This window comes from Neoarius graeffei, chromosome 13 (genome assembly GCF_027579695.1).
Source record: "Neoarius graeffei isolate fNeoGra1 chromosome 13, fNeoGra1.pri, whole genome shotgun sequence".
In the NCBI taxonomy this organism is placed as follows: Eukaryota; Metazoa; Chordata; class Actinopteri; order Siluriformes; family Ariidae; genus Neoarius; species Neoarius graeffei.
Genome location: NC_083581.1, coordinates 7,074,092 through 7,091,861, shown reverse-complemented (window position 1 = coordinate 7,091,861; position 17,770 = coordinate 7,074,092). Strand labels below are relative to the sequence as shown.

Here is a 17,770-nt window from a genome sequence, read left to right as displayed (position 1 = left end):
GGCGACTTGTCCAGGGTGTACCCCGCCTTTCGCCCATAGTCAGCTGGGATAGGCTCCAGCTTGCCTGCGACCCTGTAGAACAGGATAAAGCGGCTACAGATAATGAGATGAGATTCACAACAATTTCATAGAAAACAAGTTAAAGGGGAACTGAAGGCAAATTTTTAATTATCAAAATTCTCTCATTTTATTAAATACAGGAATGCATTTTTGATCGCTATTTTGTCGCTGCTATAGCAAGTTATGAGTGTTTGAAATATGCTATGTAATATATCAGTCCATATGTCAAAGCAATGGCCGTAAACGAGATTCGTTGAGACCTGTGCGAGACATCGTACAACGGAAGTAAAACATACAGCGGAAATCAAACTCGTTCACTTCTCCCTACTCCCTATATAGGGAATTACTATATAGAGGACTATATAGTGAGCTCATTGGTAAAATGAAAAAAACGCTTTCGGACACTAATCCGTCGCGCTGGTATTTTCGTCCTTACTGTCACACAATTAAAACGTGCCAGATCAGTCGGCTGGTGGGTTTCAAAATAATAAACACATGCATGTGTTTTTGTGATAAATCCATATTATACTGAGCGTATTTCCCACATTAATCAATACAATGTACCTGCAGCTTTCAGTTCTTTTAAATCAAGCCTGAATACTTTGTTCTTTGACGCTGCCTTTTATTAAATCAAATGTGAGACTTTTAATTTGATTTCTTTCAGCGCGACTGCAATGCATGATGGGAACTATTGCTTTGGTTAGTGACCATCGTTGTACACTACTTTTCGTGGTGCATTGTGGGATACTTTGAGTGCACTATATAGGGTGTAAATAATCCTCACTAAGGTTTCGGACAGCACTACAAAATGGCGTCCTCACTATATAGTGCCCTATATAGTGAGTAGGGAGCGATTTCGGAAACAGGGAAAGTGACCAATGTTGTCAAAAGACGTGTGCGTGCTCTTTCGAATGCTGACGTGATCAAGCTGGAAGTTTTGTTTGTTTTGATAGCAATCAGGAAAGTTTGAAAAAAGTCAGCAGTAACCGTTATTTAAACTTGTTTTTGTGCAATACTTCATTTGGAAAACAGTTTTCAAAATGGCGGCACTGACACCTGGTTGACACTTCACGTTTCGAAGTCTCGCACAAGTCTCGTGAAGATCGCGCGGATAAGTGATGCCTGCCGTGGACCAAACGAACTAAATTCAACACGGCTAAAAACCGAATAGGCCGATAAGTATAATATTTAATTGCAAGTAGTTGCCAATACGAGTCACGATATAAGGTTACTAAAACTGAAAACATAATTGAATAATATGTTAATTAAAAAATAAAGCAAGTTTAAAAATTACTTCAGTTCCCCTTTAAAACACTTTTATTAGTCCACGAGCTTCTTGGACAGTTGACTGTTGTAACCAGAGCGACTGACTCTTATCGAGTTCAATAGCAATTTTTCCTTCGTTGTCGATAATCTAAACCTACCGTGGATTGATATCGATATTGATTAGTTCTTACGTGCGATAATATCGGATGGTAACGCTACAGTAATGCTGTAAAGTGAAAGTGCTGGTTCACTGTTGTCCACCAGGCACCCAGCAGAGTCACACCATAATAAATGTGGTGGCGTTGTTTCTGGCGCATGGCATGCAGCGTCAAAGAAAGGAATAAATATGTATTGTAACTGTGATGCGTATCTCATTATCAGTCTCACCGTCACAAGATTATTCTATTCAGGTTGATTTTGTACACTCGTACGCTCATCAGGAGCTCCACTTTTAGACAGTGCCAAAATTATATATCGATATTAACAGTTAGAGGTAAAGCTGTAACTTCAGGACAGAGGAGTTTACGCAGTGCAGGTTCATTTTTTTCTTCTCCAGCATGACAAGCTGCTTATAAACTTCTGCTTCTGCAGTTTGTATTTAGTTCCTGTCCTGTGATTGTGTCTGTACATGTACATTTTGGTTTGATTTGCGCCTTGGATCAGCTTGGTCGCTTGATCGTCCATGCTTTTATATTCCTTTAGGCCGTGTACTTCCTGGTTTAGACCCAAGCCTGTGATACTCATGCTCATCCCTGTTTGTTTCCGCCCGATCTGTGTTCTGATCCCTGCAATGGACCGTGACCATGGTTCTTAAATCGCTGAGTACACACACTTGTGTCCTGCCTCTCACCCCTCCTGAACATTACATCGAGAGAGAGATAGAGAGAGAAAGACAGGCTGGTGAAGGAATGACTGTTTATAGCTGCTATAACATCACTGAGAACAGGAACTAACTTCTTTCACAGATGTTCCAAATCATTAAATGTTCATTCTTTGGCTTTAAACAAATAAAATAACTTGAATGTGTCTTTGCATAGTTCGTAAAATTGGACTCATTGGCAATTTACTGTGGTATAAGAGGAATTAAAGCCGCAAGCGGCCTCGACGGGCCCTCGCGCCAGCGGCCAAGGGGGGCGGGGGCATGCGTCCCCGCGAAAAACCTTCCACAGCTTCTTCGGCAAGAGACATTACACCCACAATGGCGACAAAGCACAGAATTGGACACATGGCAACAATAGGGTCTCGCACTGTACGGTGCTCGGGGCCTAATAATAATAATAATAATAATAATAATAATCCTTCAAAAACAATAGGGTCTCGCACTGTACGGTGCTCGGGCCCTAATAATAATAATAATAACTAGAAACTATATGCCAAGCAGGCACCTTAATGCGAGAGGCAAAAATCACAACACGTTAGGGGGCGCTATAGAGGCCCTGAGGCCCGCCTGGATCTGGGCTTCTGGTTCTCAGTAGCGGTGGCAGTCTAAGAAAAAGGAGCCAAATTTCATGCGTTGTCGACCATGGCAAGCGCCCCAATAAGGGTCTTGTACAGAGTTTGCTTGCCAAGGTAGACAAATCAGAAGCTGCAATATCATGTCTGCCATAACCAGCACCCCCAGGGGCGAAAGTGCACAAAATTTGGCGTATATGTCAGGTGAGCTATGAAGAGTTTGCGTATGAAGTTTGATGACAATTGAGTAAATAGAAGATGAGATATAGATTTTTGAAGAATAAATTTTTTGGTTTTTCCCATGTCAGTAGGTGGCGCTATGCCGTACATGAGCGATTATGAGTTGGAAAAATAAGTGTCTACAACAGCAACGCACTATCACAAGGTAGTGGTGTGAAGGAAAAGCATTATGGAATTATTAACCAAAAACCCGTTTTGGAGCAATTGCGTCGGCCAAAAACAGCGCCCCCCCATGGACGAAAATTCCCAAAATGTGGTATACATGACATGGGAGGTAGTAAGAGGGTGGCCGTGAAGTTTGACCAAATTTGAGGAAAGATTGGATTTTTTGCCCAAAAATAGCGCCCCCAGTGGCGAAACATCACAGAAATTGGGTAACATGTCAGAAGCCCAATGAGTGATTTGCGTGTGAAGTATGAGCAGTTTTGAGCAATTAGAAGATTTGTTATGAATTTTTAAGCATGTAAAATTTTGAAGTGAAAAGTGATTGACGTATAACTTCTGAACGGTTGGTCCTACGTGAAACGTATTTAGTAACTTTTGTCAGCCATGTCTGTAGATGATGTGTATCAATTTTGGTGACATTCCTATGAACGGTCTAGGAGGAGTTGCGCCGTCTTCGTGGCCATGCATTTCGCACAAAAGTGAAATTACCTCACTTCCTTTTGGGCGTGGCTAATGCATTGGCATTACATTTTTGTCCGGCTTAGTGAGATACATATGCGTACCAAATTGCATGCCACTACTACAAACTATATGGCAACCAGGCACCGTAATGCGGGAGGCCAAAATCACAACGACTTAGGGGGCGCTATAGAGGCCCTGAGCCCCGGCCAAGTTTGGGCTTTTGGTTCTGAGTAGCGGTGGCAATTCTCGGAACTGGTGCCAAATTTCGTGCGTTTTCGCCCATGGCAAGCGCCCTGAAAATGGCCCAACAGCGGAGAAAAATAAAGAAGAAGAAGAAGACGGAAGAAGAAGAAGAAGAAGAAGAAGAATAGTGAACTCTTACAAGAACAATAGGGCCTTCGCCCATTCGGGCTCGGGCCCTAATCTTACAAGAACAATAGGGCCTTCGCCCATTCGGGCTCGGGCCCTAATAAAACATGGCGGGACATGATGTCATCTTCTTATGACACAGGAACAAAGAAAATGTTCAGCTTTAACCCTCTTGACAAGAGTGCTCTGAGAGCACAATATCCCTCGCTGGCAACTCTGCCATAAATCTGGTAAAATACAACTGAATTGAACGAAATTGCAATATGCGTATTACTGACATATAACAAAGAATCCTGTCAAGTTTTGTGAAATTCCTCCAAATATTGTGAGAGGAGTTGATTTCAGAAGGTCAGTACCCTTCCCAGGATGGACAGACGGATAGATGGACGTCGCCGTGACATAATCCCCCTTCCGGCCTTTCGGCCAGCGGGGGATAAAAATTGTGAGGGAAGTTGATTTCAGAAAGCAAGCACGCGTTGATGAAATTGCCAAAGTACAAGTTTGTTAATAATCAAGGGTATAACTCTGGTAAAATTTGCCCAAATTAAACGAAATTTCAGTAAGTGTATAACTGTCATATAATGAAGCCTTTTGCCAAGTTTGTTGAAATTCCTCCACAAATTGTGAGAGGAGTTTATTTCAGAAGAACGTACACCCTCATGAAATTGTCAAAGTACAAGTTATTTAATCAAGGGTCAAAACTCTGGGAAAATTTTCACAAGCGAAATTAAATCGCAATCTGCATATTGCCATCATATACCAAGGCCTTTTGCCAAGCTTCGAATAATTCGTCCAAAAATTGTGAGAGGAGTTGATGTCAGAAGGCGAGCACACATTCAGGAAATTGTGAACGTACAAGGTTGTAAATCAAGGGCTGTAACTCTGTTAAAATGTGCCGAATTGAACAAAATAGCAGTATGCGTACTACCGACATGTAACAAGGCCTTTTGCCAAGTTTGGTGAAATTCCTCCAAAAATTGTGAGAGGAGTTGATTTCAGAAGGAAAACACATTCTCATGAAATTGTCAAATTATAATTTTGTTAATCAAGGGCTGTAACTCTGGTAAAATATGACCGAATTTAACGAAATTGCAATATGCGTATTACCGACATATAACGAAGAATCCGACCAAGTTTCATGAAATTCCTCCAAATATTGTGAGAGGAGTTGATTTCAGAAGGTGAGTACCCTTCCCAGGATGGACAGACAGATGGATGGACGTCACCGCGACATAATCCCCCTTCCGGCCTTTCGGCCAGCGGGGGATGATGATGGATGATCCTCTTCCTCCTAGTCCTCCTAGTCAGGAACTTGTGGGTCAAATCTCTCGACTACACTGCTTCTCCAGTCGTTTCTGTCTATCGCACGACAATACATCTCATCTATGCCGAGACCGGTAATTTCTTGCATGCTTTTGATGTAGGTTAGTCGAGGCCTTCCTGTCCTATTACGGCCTTGCGTTGCTGGGTATAAAGCATAGCGATGTATGGTTGATTCAGTTGGTCTTCTAAGCCAGTGTCCAAGCGTGTGTAACTGTCCTCCTGTAAGTATTTCTGCTTTCTCCTTTTGGTCGTAGCCAGGACATATTCATTGATGATTCTATCAGTTTGCTTTTTTTGGCTTTACATCAAGAAATGAATGATCAGTGATATAAATTCCAGGCTTCCCAATCGAAGTTAAGCCAATGTCAAATTCCATGACTTCCCCCGACTTTTATTGACTAAATAGTTGAATTTCCATGAACGGTAACACAGGCCGCCTTTGTTGAGCAAGCAAAAAAAAACAGCCAAGATTTTTAACCCATCAAATTACACACTATTTATTAGTTTACAGACATTTTCAGTCCAAAATGTAAAGTTTTCTCTGTTAAACGTAGTGAAATAAGCTCAAAGAACAAATAGTGCATGGAGAGTATTACATTTTGATAAACGGCAATGAAATTTTCAACAAAAATTTCACTGATATTCCATGACTTGTTCCAAAAAATGAACAAATCTGATGACTTTCCATGTTTGGAATATTTTTATTTATTTGTTTGTTTTAATTCCATGATATTCCAGAAACTCCATGACCCGTGAGTGCCTTGAAATTCTTTTTTTTTTTTCCACAAATCCAGGAGAAGGTGTAAAGTTATTTGCTCTGAAGTTACAGACATCAGGCACTAAATCAAGACCAAGAGCTCGACTTATACATCTTTCTTGGTTCGTTCATTCACTAGTGTGATCCCCAGTTTAACGTCAACCGTGTAGTTAAAAAGAGTCACTCGAAAAAATGGCACCACCCGAGACATTGCTGTTTTTTTTTGTTTCAAACATACCTACCGACTCAGGAATTGTCACCAAGAATCAACTTTTTGACTGGTGAAATAAATAAATAAATAAATTATAGTTCCAGAAATCCAGCACTGTCTCTACAATAAATAAATAAATGAATAAATAAAGTGCTGGGGGGGGGGGGGGGGGGGGGGGGGAGGGAAAAAATGGTTCCAGACATCCAGTACTGTTTCTCCAATCAATCAATCAATCAATCAATCAATCAATCAATCAATCAATCAATCACAAAAAATGTTCCATAAATCCACATAAATAAATACATAATCTCTTCATAAATAAATAAATAAATAAATAAATATATTTTTTTTAAAAAAGCACCAAAAAAAGTGAAATGGCCATGCCTTTGCAGCATCGAGATCGTACTAATTTCTCTGAGCAGTCGTTCCACTGCTGCAAAATCCATTAATCCTACTCATTAATTATCTAACTGGATCATTCCCCAGTCCACACAGAGGGAATACAGGCAGACCCTCGCTCTCTCCTTCTCCTCGCTCTCTCCGTCTCTCCAGACGAGCATTTGTGTTAGAGGTTGACGTTCAGAATCTGTAATGTCGCTCCAGAGGACATTCAGTGGTTTGGAACGAGGCCCTGCTTAAAAAAAAAATTAAAAGTAAAATAAAAAACGGGACTATTTTCCAAACTAAAATCATTGTAATTTATTTTTATGAATACGCAGATGTTCCATTTTCATAAGCGTGTATTTGTGTCATGGATCGCATTTCTGTATTTCATCTGGTTCAGATCACTGTTTTTTGGGGGGTTTTTTTTGTTGCTTTTTTCAGAAGAGTGCTGGAAAAGATATGTATCATAAGCATGAATCATAAATGATTGAAAGTTAATATTTAACGAGGACAGAAAATTACACGTATGAGATCAAAACACTGGTAATGTTCAGTGGATTTCTGCCAGAAACAGATTGGAGACTCGACGGTAAAACTAAACACACACACATGCGAGCAGCAGAGGTGTGCACTGGATTGAGATCCAACCAATTGTTCACTTTCCTGTCGAGAGCGAATGAGTTCAGGTTGGTGAGCTTTTACAGACGCAGCAGAGCATGCTAATGAGGTAGTGAGCACGCTAGGCTAAAGGCTGTAGGACCCTCCAGAATTAGCTTTGAACCTGAGGAGAGCCCTCTTCATTACCTACAAAACACAGCAGGCAATCAGAGAGAGAGAGAGAGAGGGGTGCTAATTCCAAGCATCCTCAACATTCTAGCTTTTTCTGACAGCTTCAGCGTGAAAGAATTTCAATCCCAAACTTGGATTACTGTCTGTTTGGAGTTTCCCACGTTCTTCCCATGTCCATCTGGGTTCCTTTCAGGTTCTCCAGATTTCCCCAGACCTCCCAAAAGCATGCCAGTAGGTGTGGATTGGTTCTATGTGTGTGAGATACAACAATTGCGATAAAATATGCGAATTCAGTTCTCGCACTTCCTGTCTCACGGAAACTGCCTTGAGAAGGGTTCGTGACGGCTTTGCGACACCGGCGACGCATTTGCAGCTATTTTGAGAGAGAACATGTTCAAAATTTCAGCGATGAAGGAGTGACACTTTGCGAGGAAATTGAGAAGCCCCGCGAATGTTTCAAGACACTTTTGAAACTCTCTCGCGAATGACGTTCGCAATTTGTCGCAAGCTGTCACAGCCCAGTGAGATACTGGCTTTAGAATCCAGCAGTGTATTCCCATCCCGTATCCCGTGCTTTCCCGGGATAGTCTCTGGGTGCAACATTACCCTGACCAGGATAAAGCACATACTGAAGATGGATCAATGAAAGAAAGAATGAATAAAAAAAGTTCCACAACATTAACTGTAACTTATAATTGATGTAACTTATCAACAATAAAGCGTTCTATAATAAATAAGAAGAAGCTAGGTGTTAGCTTTTGTGAATTTCTGTGGTTTATGAGGAATGAAAAGCTTCCAGACAGCATCATTAGATCATAATGGTTTTCCTACAACAGCATCACACACACAGTTTCATTTCTTACTCTCATTCTTTATACTAATTGAGCTAGTTATGCTAGTCAGATTATGTAAATTAATCGCTAAGTCTGGCTTTCGTTTCTCAGAAACAATCAAGTGCATGGCTTAGGATCCTTCAAACAAGAACACACAAGAAATCTGACAATAAAGTGTCCCATGTTTTACTAAAACAACAACAACTTAACACACACAACACAATCCTAGCATAACACACAGCGCAGTCTTAACTGCTGAGTCATGCTAACACTGCGCCTCAAAAAAGTGACTATTTTTACCCTGTGTGTGTACGGAAGCCGCGAGAGGCCCTTCATATAATCTTGTTTTATTCACCTTGTTATCCCGAGATAACGACATAATTAATTCAGGATCTCGAGAAAACAACACAACTAATTCGAGATCTCGAGAAAACAAAACCGTTATTCCGTGATCTCGAGAAAACAAAACAATTATTTCATGATCTCAGCTGGATCACTGTATCTCCGTCGGTAGAGACGAAGCCGGGCCAGTCTTCTGCGGAGGTGCCGCGGACTAATTTTGAAATTATCCCTTATTAAAAGACTTAATGCAATCTCTCCCTGTGTCAACCCCTGATCAAAATATCGCCTTATTAGGTGATCGATTATTCCAGACATTCTAATGACCAAAGTTGCGTCTATACAGAATGAGAAATAGCCCCAAAGTCAGCATATCACAAGTCTCTTGGTGCACCTGAATGAACCATTTCTCAGCTGTTTACTCGAGATCAGGAAATAATTGTTTTGTTTTCTCGAGATCTCGAAATAACGGTTTTGTTTTCTCGAGATCTCAAATTAGTTGTGTTGTTTTCTCGAGATCCTGAGTTAATTATGTCGTTATCTTGGAATAACAGTTTTGTTTTCTTGAGATCTTGAATTAGTTGTGTTGTCTTCTTGAGATCCTGAATTAATTATATCGTTATATCGGAATAACGGTTTTGTTTTCTCGAGATCTCGAATTAGTTGTGTTGTCTTCTCGAGATCCTGAATTAATTATGTCGTTATCTCAAAATAACGGTTTTGTTTTCTTGAGATCTCAAATTTGTTGTGTTGTTTTCTCGAGATCCTGAATTAATTATATCGTTATATTGGAATAACGGTTTTGTTTTCTCAAGATCTCCAATTAGTTGTGCTGTTTTCTCGAGATCCTGAATTAATTATGTCGTTATCTCGGGATAACAGTTTTGTTTTCTCGAGATCTTGAATTAGTTGTGTTGTCTTCTCGAGATCCTGAATTAATTATGTCGTTATCTCGGAATAACGGTTTTGTTTTCTCGAGATCTCGAATTAGTTGTGTTGTTTTCTTGAGATCCTGAATTAATTATGTCGGTATCTCAGAATAACAGTTTTGTTTTCTCGAGATCTCGAATTAGTTGTGTTGTTTTCTCGAGATCCTGAATTAATTATGTCGTTATCTCGGAATAACGGTTTTGTTTTCTCGAGATCTCCAATTAGTTGTGTTGTTTTCTCGAGATCCTGAATTAATTATGTCAGTATCTCGGGATAACGGTTTTGTTTTCTCGAGATCTCGAATTAGTTGTGTTGTTTTCTCGAGATCCTGAATTAATTATGTCGTTATCTCGGAATAACGGTTTTGTTTTCTCGATATCTCGAATTAGTTGTGTTGTCTTCTCGAGATCCTGAATTAATTATGTCGTTATCTCGGAATAACGGTTTTGTTTTCTCGAGATCTTGAATTAATTGTGTTGTTTTCTTGAGATCCTGAATTAATTATGTCGGTATCTCGGAATAACGGTTTTGTTTTCTCGAGATCTTGAATTAATTGTGTTGTTTTCTTGAGATCCTGAATTAATTATGTCGGTATCTCGGAATAACGGTTTTGTTTTCTCGAGATCTCAAATTAGTTGTGTTGTTTTCTCGAGATCCTGAATTAATTATGTCGTTATCTCGGGATAACAGTTTTGTTTTCTCGAGATCTTGAATTAGTTGTGTTGTCTTCTCGAGATCCTGAATTAATTATGTCGTTATCTCGGAATAACGGTTTTGTTTTCTCGAGATCTCGAATTAGTTGTGTTGTTTTCTTGAGATCCTGAATTAATTATGTCGGTATCTCGGAATAACAGTTTTGTTTTCTCGAGATCTCAAATTAGTTGTGCTGTTTTCTCGAGATCCTGAATTAATTATGTCGTTATCTCGGGATAACAGTTTTGTTTTCTCGAGATCTTGAATTAGTTGTGTTGTCTTCTCGAGATCCTGAATTAATTATGTCGTTATCTCGGAATAACGGTTTTGTTTTCTCGAGATCTCGAATTAGTTGTGTTGTTTTCTTGAGATCCTGAATTAATTATGTCGGTATCTCGGAATAACAGTTTTGTTTTCTCGAGATCTCGAATTAGTTGTGTTGTTTTCTCGAGATCCTGAATTAATTATGTCGTTATCTCGGAATAACGGTTTTGTTTTCTCGAGATCTCCAATTAGTTGTGTTGTTTTCTCGAGATCCTGAATTAATTATGTCAGTATCTCGGGATAACGGTTTTGTTTTCTCGAGATCTCGAATTAGTTGTGTTGTTTTCTCGAGATCCTGAATTAATTATGTCGTTATCTCGGAATAACGGTTTTGTTTTCTCGATATCTCGAATTAGTTGTGTTGTCTTCTCGAGATCCTGAATTAATTATGTCGTTATCTCGGAATAACGGTTTTGTTTTCTCGAGATCTTGAATTAATTGTGTTGTTTTCTTGAGATCCTGAATTAATTATGTCGGTATCTCGGAATAACGGTTTTGTTTTCTCGAGATCTTGAATTAATTGTGTTGTTTTCTTGAGATCCTGAATTAATTATGTCGGTATCTCGGAATAACGGTTTTGTTTTCTCGAGATCTCAAATTAGTTGTGTTGTTTTCTCGAGATCCTGAATTAATTATGTCGTTATCTCGGGATAACAAGGTGAATAAAAAAAAGGATTATATGAAGGGCCTCTCTCGGCTTCCGTACGTGTGATGTGTGTGTGTGTGTGTGTGTGTGTGTGTGTGATGTGTGTGTGTGTTTCCATCTCTACTCCTTCACTCCTCCATTAAACATGCTGACTCTATGTGATGCTAATTAAAATGAGTCTCATTTCCATAATGCTAACTCGTCCCTGTAGCACTTTAGTCATGATGAGCAACATTTATATGTCAGGAGTAGTGTTTAATTCCAAATATACACTATTTGGATGCATTTTATTTTCATTTTTCCCATTTTTTTTTGTCTTTGAGGTGAGGGGTGTTAGCAAAACCTGTCTGCCTTCCACGCTTGTTAAAAGAATAGTGATGCTAATTCATAACAATGATGCTAATGTATGTAGCTACTGCCAATCTAAAATGATTTCCTTAATGCTAACAAACTGTGCGTGCTTGATTTGAGGTTTAGCACATTTTTTATGAGGATTTCTGAGAGTCTTAAGTTCAACTCTTTAAAAACGTTGGACGCCACAGACCTAACAACAGATTTAATCGATTTTTAATATTTTAATCACAAGAACCTGCACACCAGATGATTTAAGCAAGACGCAGGATCACATGCTTGGTGATTAAGGCACAATACCGATAACTATAACTACAACGATAACTATAAATAAATCGGTCCCTTGTAGTTTATGTAGTCGATGCTCACGCCAGACCGATAACGATACCTATAGCCCAGGCCTGGGTTTATCCGTATCGGTGAGATTGCTTCTGGAGCCATTTTTCCAGGCCTGGACCTGATCCGATAAAACATCTCATCAGTCAGGTGATTGTTTACATGTGACATTGTCTGAGGACGTGCTATTTTTCCCCGGGAATCTTTGTACTTCCTTGTTGCATCATGAAGTCACGGAATACGGATTCACGGAAAATAAAAAATATAATACAAAGCATGGATCTTTTATTCACGGATACTTTGTGATTATTTTTTCCCCATTAAATATCAATAGTAAATTAATAAAGTACATATACATGCAGGTAAGATATTTTAATTATGAACTTCGGCAGTCCAAACATTTGTTTTACACTCCTTAATTGTTTATCCATGATGCATCATCCGTATGAAATCGGTAACCGTATACTGAAACTGTAAATCCGTGACCAATCCGTAAATTATTAGCACCCGTGATGCATCCGTATTAAAATCCGTAACCACTCCGTATTTTGTATCCTTTTTTATTATATTTCCATAATCCATGACCTATCCGTATTTTATCAGCCACCAGAGTATGTGCATGGGTTATTTTGAAGTCCAAGCTGTACAGTATGACCCAGAATAATGTGCTACTACTTGGAAAAAAACTTCCATGACTATTCCTAAATTGTATGCATTTACAGTCAAGCCGGAAAGTCTGCACACCCCTTTCCCCTTCTCCACGTTTTATTACGTTACAGACTTCTTCTACAATAGACTGAGTTCATTTTTGGTCACAAAATTCTACACAACATAGCCCAGAATGACAAAGTGAAAGCAGGTTTTTAGACATTTGTGCTAATTTATTAAACATCAAAATCTCATCTCATCTCATTATCTCTAGCCACTTTATCCTGTTCTACAGGGTCGCAGGCAAGCTGGAGCCTATCCCAGCTGACTACGGGTGAAAGGCGGGGTACACCCTGGACAAGTCGCCAGGTCATCACAGGGCTGACACATAGACACAGACATGATATGACACCCAAAAGTGAGCTGTGGTACATTTTGTTTCCACTGATACTGCTTGAGATGTTTCTACAACTTAATTAGAGTCCACCTGTGGTAAATTCAATTGATTGGACATGATTGGGGATTGCCAACACCTGCCTATATAAGGTCCCATGGTTGACAGTGCATGTCAGAGCAAACTCCAAGCCATGGGGTCAAAGGAATTATCTGCAGACCTCAGAAACAGGATTGTGTCAAGGCATAGATCTGGAGAAGGGGACAGAACAATTGCTGCAGCTTTACAGGTCCCAAAGAGCACAGTAGCTACCATCATTCATAAATGGAAGAAGTTTGGAACCACTGAGAATCTTCCTAGACCTGGCCGCCCGGCCAAACTGAGTGATCAGGGAAGACGGGCCTTGGACAGGGAGGTGAGCAGGAACCCGAGGGTCACTCTGACAGAGCTCCAGCGTATCCTTGTGGAGATGGGAGAACCTTTCAGGAGATCAACCATCCAGGCAGCACTCCACAAATCAGGCCTTTATGGTAGAGTAGCCAGACGGAAGTCACTCCTTAGTAAAAAGGCACATGACAGCCTGCTTGGAGTTTGCCAAAAGGCACCTAGAGGACTCTCAAACCATGAGAAACAAGATTCTCTGGTCTGATGAAACCAAAATTGAACATTTTGGCCTGAATACCAAGTGTCACGTCTGGAGGAAACCAGGCACCGCTCATCACCTAGCTAATGCCATCCCTACAGTGAAGCATGCAGGTGGCAGCATCATGATGTGGGGATGTCTTTCAGCAGCGGGAACGGGGCAACTAGTCCTGATAGAGGTAAAGATGAATGCAGCTAAGTACACTGAGATCCTTGAAGAAAACCTGCTCCAGAGCACTCTGGACCTCAGACTGGGGCGAAGGTCTACCTTCCAACATGACAACGACCCGAAGCACACAGCCAAGAGAATAAAGGAGTGGCTTTGGAGAAAGTCTGTGAATGTCCTTGAGTGGCCCAGCCAGAGCCCAGACCTGAATCCAACTGAACATCTGTGGAGGGAGCTGAAAATGGCTGTGTACCGATGCTCCCCATCCAACCTGATGGAGCTTCCAAGGATATGCCAAGAGGAATGGGCAAAAATATCCAGAAACAAGTGTGCCAGCTCGTAGCCCCTTTCCCAAGACGCCTTTGCTTTCTTTGCTTTCGTTTATTTAAAAGGGACAATGCACATTAATCAACATCTCCATCTGAATTAAAAATGTAAACGTGCCAGAGTTAGCAATTTAGCTAATTTTCAGCCTTGAAGCTGTAATTGCTGCCAAAGGTGCATCAACCAAGTATTAGGCTAGGGATATGTACAGATATGTAACCCCTAAATAACCTATTTTTGTCAGTAAAATAAAATTGCATATTTTCTAAAAACCCGTTTTCACTTCGTAATTATTGGCAATTGTATGTAGATGCTTGAGGCAAAAAAATGAACTCGATCTATTGTAGAATAAGTCTATAACGTAATAAAATGTGAAGAAGGTAAAAGGGGTGTGCAGAATTTCTGGCTTGACTGTATTTTTCTGAGCGTCAGGACCAAATGATATTATAGTCGGGATTATAGTTGTGGTGTGACTGCTCCAGACTGGAACTAAATTCAGGTAGAGGTACAGTCAGAGTTGTAGTTATAGGTATAGTTATACAGTAGGTGTTGTGGAACCGGGCCCCTCTCATCTCATCTCATTATCTCTAGCCGCTTTATCCTGTTCTACAGGGTCGCAGGCAAGCTGGAGCCTATCCCAGCTGACTACGGGCGAAAGGTGGGGTACACCCTGGACAAGTCGCCAGGTCATCACAGGGCTGACACATAGACACAGACAACCATTCACATTCACACCTACGGTCAATTTAGAGTCACCAGTTAACCTAACCTGCATGTCTTTGGGGGAAACCGGAGCACCCGGAGGAAACCCACGCGGACACGGGGAGAACATGCAAACTCCGCACAGAAAGGCCCTCGCCGGCCACGGGGCTCGAACCCGGACCTTCTTGCTGTGAGGCGACAGCGCTAACCACTACACCACCGTGCCGAACCGGGCCCCTGTATCAAACAATTTCAAAGGGATTTGGGATCTCACAGAAACTCGCTCTGAAAGGTACAGAGTTTGAAACGCTCTGAGCAACCGAACCAAAAAGGTGGAGAAAAATAAGAATGCAACGAACAGGTTTCTTACCGAGAATAACTGAGACGCTGGTGCTCAGGGGGGGAAAAAGCATTGTATGGACACCCACACTTATACATTTTGCAGCGTGAGCTGGAGGTGAGCTCGTGGAAATGTGGAGCTCGTAGAAATGTAGTTATTTTTATACATTCTCCGAACTTCCACTGCCATGGAGATGCTGTGCTAAACATGGCGCTTCGTAAAAGTCAGCTCGCTCTCTGCTCAATATTCCATCACTGTTCCTTTCACACTACATGATTTCATGTTTGATGTTTATGATTCTAAATCAGGACGGTTCTGATACAGCCGTTGACCTTCAGATCGTATCTCTAAACGCCTCACACGACAGATATTCACTTCTAACCAGCCCAGCCTCGAATCTGGAACGCTGCGAATCAGACACAATATCAGCCTGGTTATCTTCTCGTGGGTGGTCAGCATTTTTCACCTGATCACATTCTGTGTGTGTGTGTGTGTGTGTGTGTGTGTGGGGTGTGTGAGAGAAACACATCTGCCACTCTTGCTTGTTTATTCCGGCCTCATTAAATTCCACCGAGCTCTATCAGAGCCAGGTGATACACCATCAAGTTTTTTTTTTTTTGCATGGCGGAGAGCTAATTAATTCATTAGTGCTGAGCTGCTTTTGTGATATCAAACGCTCAAGGTCAAGTCGACCTGATGCTGGGATTTAAATTAAAGTTAAATATTTATTAAATGTCGGCAGAGATGGGTCAGATATGACGAGCTCATTTGCAAGTCAAATCCTCACTGCGGGAGGTGTGTGTGTGTGTGTGTGTGTGTGTGTGTGTGTGTGGGATCAGTGGTTGTGTGGTGATCGTTTAAGAGCAGTTAAATCTCCTTTTCGATGTGCTCGGCATTCTGGGTCGCAGGATGGAGTTAAAATGGCAGACATGCTGTATATACTGTACTTCTACTGCAGCACTTCATACTGTTTACTGTATGGCCTGATTTCATGAACCAAGACTGAGAAGACAACTTTACACACACACACACACACACACACACACACACACACACACACACACACACAGGGTAAACACATCCCTTCAGTAGTGCTTGAGGTGAAATCTACACTCTTGTACTTTTTCCTGTCTTCTTTCTTTCTTTCTTTCTTTCTTTCTTTCTTTCTTTCTTTCTTTCTACCACTTTATTCCCATCTTCTTAATTTCACACTTTGTCTTTGTTTCTTTCTTTCTTGTACTCTTTATTCCTTCGTTATTTTTGTCACCTACACCCCCCGATTCTACATCATGAATAAAAGCTAGATCATGACCGTGTTAAGTTACTGATTACCACATGAGGATCACTGCAGCTGAGACCAACAGGCTTGCGATTAATGCCTATTAATAATGTTATTAATTATTATTATTTCTTATTTTCTTTCTTTTAGCTCTTTGAAGATACATCACTTGTCATGATGGGGGGGAAACAAACAAAACAAAATAAAACAAAAAAACCGAGTTTCCTCAACCAAACATCTCTGTGCTAATTTGGTGAGGAAAAAAAGCAAAAAAAACACAAAGCTCAACAAAACCAATGCAAAGCTCAATGAAGACAACGCAAAGTTGAACAAAAACCAACGCAAAGCTCAAAGAGACCAACGCAAACCTCAATGATGCCAACGCAAAGCTCAACAAAACCAACACAAAGCTCAAGAAAACCAACACAAAGCTCAATGAAGCCAATGCAAAGCTCAATGAAGCCAATGCAAAGCTCAACAAAACCAACGCAAAGCTCAAGAAAACCAACGCAAAGCTCAATGAAGCCAATGCAAAGCTCAATGAAGCCAATGCAAAGCTCAAGAAAACCAATGCAAAGCTCAAGAAAACCAATGCAAAGCTCAATGAAGCCAACACAAAGCTCAACGAAACCAACGCAAAGCTCAAGGAAACCAATGCAAAGCTCAAGAAAACCAATGCAAAGCTCAGTGAAACCAATGCAAAGCTCAATGAAACCAATGCAAAGCTCAAGAAAACCAACGCAAAGCTCAATGAAGCCAATGCAAAGCTCAACGAAACCAGTGCAAAGCTCAAGAAAACCAATGCAAAGCTCAATGAAACCAACGCAAAGCTCAATGAAGCCAACACAAAGCTCAACGAGACCAATGCAAAGTTCAATGAAACCAACGCAAAGTTCAAAGAAACCAACACAAAGCTCAACAAAGCCAACACAAAGCTCAACGAAATCAACACAAAGCTCAATGAAGCCAATGTGAAGCTCAGTGAAGCCAACACCAAGCTCAATGAAACCAATGCAAAGCTCAACAAAACCAATGCAAAACACAACAAAACCAACACAAAGCTCAACGAAGGCAACGCAAAGCTCAATGATGCCAACACAAAGCTCTACAAAACCAATGCAAAGCTCAATAAAGTCAATGCAATGCTCAACAAAACCAACGCAAAACACAACAAAACCAACGCAAACCTCAATAAAACCAATGCAAAGCTCAAGGAACTCAAAGCAAAGCTCAATGACGCCAACGCAAAGCTCTACAAAACCAACGCAAACTCAGTGAAACCAACACAAAGCTCAATGACACCAATGCAAAGCTCCACAAAAAAACAACGCAAAGCTCAACGAAG

At 40.7% G+C, this 17,770-nt stretch overlaps 1 protein-coding gene across 1 annotated transcript in view; it reads right to left on the bottom strand.

The window, feature by feature from the left end:
- LOC132897219 (cadherin-4-like) overlaps nt 1-17,770 on the bottom strand; it is a gene marked incomplete at its 5' end in the record, with an annotated part of 970,760 nt that overhangs the window by 883,413 nt on the left and 69,577 nt on the right. The window lies entirely within an intron of this gene.